Source organism: Mirounga angustirostris, unplaced genomic scaffold (genome assembly GCF_029215605.1).
Source record: "Mirounga angustirostris isolate CCGP_5_RB_7025 unplaced genomic scaffold, mMirAng1.0.hap1 SCAF_1, whole genome shotgun sequence".
Taxonomy (NCBI): Eukaryota; Metazoa; Chordata; class Mammalia; order Carnivora; family Phocidae; genus Mirounga; species Mirounga angustirostris.
The window spans coordinates 85,566,162-85,567,900 of record NW_026991709.1 but is presented as its reverse complement, the minus strand read 5'-3'; the positions used below and the strand labels follow the sequence as shown (position 1 = coordinate 85,567,900).

At 40.3% G+C, this 1,739-nt stretch overlaps 1 pseudogene; it reads right to left on the bottom strand.

Moving 5' to 3' along the window:
• Positions 1-939: 939 nt before the first annotated feature.
• On the bottom strand, positions 940-1,461 carry LOC123834583 (large ribosomal subunit protein uL5-like; annotated as a pseudogene).
• Between the last annotated feature and the right edge of the window lie 278 nt (positions 1,462-1,739).

The following is a 1,739-nucleotide window of genomic DNA, read 5'->3' as shown; positions in this document are numbered from 1 at the left end:
CCATTTATAGTATCATACAAAATAGTTTCACTGCCCTAAAAATCTTCTGTATGCTACCTATTTATCCCTCCCTCCCACCCCTGGCAACAACTGATCCTTTCATTTTCTCCATAGTTTAGCCATTTCCAGAATGTCATATAGCCGGAATCATACAGTATGTTGTCTTTTCAAATTGGCTTCTTTCACTTAGTAATATGCATTTAAGGTTCTTCCATATTTTTTCATGGCTTGATAGCCCATTTCTTTTTGGTACTGAATAAATTCCACTGTCAAAATGTACCACAGTTGATTTATGCATTTACCTACTGAAGGACATCTTGGTTACTTCCATGTTTCGGCAATTAAGACTAAAACTGCTATAAACATCTGTGTGCAAGTTTTGTGTGGACTTAAGTTTCAACTCATTTGGGTAAATTTGAAGGAGCACAATGGCTGGATCATATGGTAAGAGTATATTCAGTTTTGTTAGAAACAACTGAATTGTCTCCCAAAGTGGCTGTACCATTCTGCATTCTTAAAAGCAATAATGAGAGTTCCTGTTGCTCCACGTCCCTCTCAACATTCTCTGCGGGCAGTGCTTTGGAGTTTGGCCATTTTAATGGTATGTAGTGATATCTCATTTATTTTTTTATTTTAGAGACAGAGAGAGAGAGAGTGGGGTGGGGGAAGGGCAGAAGGAGAGGGAGAGAGAATCTCAAGCAGACACTCTGCCGAACGCAGAGCTTGATCTCACGATCCTGAGATCATGACCTGAACCGAAACCAAGAGGCAGATGTTTAACCAACTGAGCCATCCAGGTGCCCCATGATATCTTGTTTTAATTTGTAATTCCCTAATGACATATGATGTCAGCATCTTTTCATATGCTTATCTGCCATCTGTAGATCTTATTTTTTTTTCCTTTGAAAAAATGTTATGGGACTGGATAGAGAGAGGCATTTATTTGCCAGAAAGGATGATCCCATCATACTTCTACTGGAATCAACACAGAGCCTTCTCTTTGCTAATTCTGTTTGGTCCCAATACATCCCGTCCTGTGCTTGTCGTCGGCAGTGTTGAAACCCGGCCTACTCAGCACCATGTAGGGATACAGGCCGCGGATACCAAAGCTTAGGTCATACTTGATTCCCAAATCAATGTGTTCTTGGATCCCAAAACCAAAGTTTCCAGCATCTGAGAAGTTATTTTTCTTAACTCATTCACTCATGCCTTTACACCTTCCTCTTGAATTTCTTCTGTGTTGGCCACATGGACTGTGCAATCTTTTCATTTCTCCTGATGCCCAAGGTTCTGATGGTATATCTAGCTTTGGAGAACACAGGGGTTTGGCCTGTGCGCTGCTCCAGCACCTTGGTCACCAGGATCAGTCTGTCTCTACTCTCTCAACACAGGCATTGTGGCAGTTTGTGGATGCAAAGTTCCCACATGGGATTCTCTTTTTTCATCCTGATCTTGTGCCATGATGGAGAATGGGGAAAACATCTGTATATCTTCTCTGGTGATGCAGTCTGCTCAGGACTTTTGCCCATTTTTAAAATCAAGTTGTTTGTTTTTCTTGTTGTTGAAATTTAAAGGTTCTATGTACATTTTGGATAATAGAGTTTTTTTTTTTTAATCAAATTTGTCTTTTGCAAACATTTTCTCCTAGTCTGCGCATGTCTTCTCATTCTCTTCACAGCATCTTCCACAGAAGCATTATCCATTTTTTCATTCAAGAAATAGCCTATTTGGGACACCTG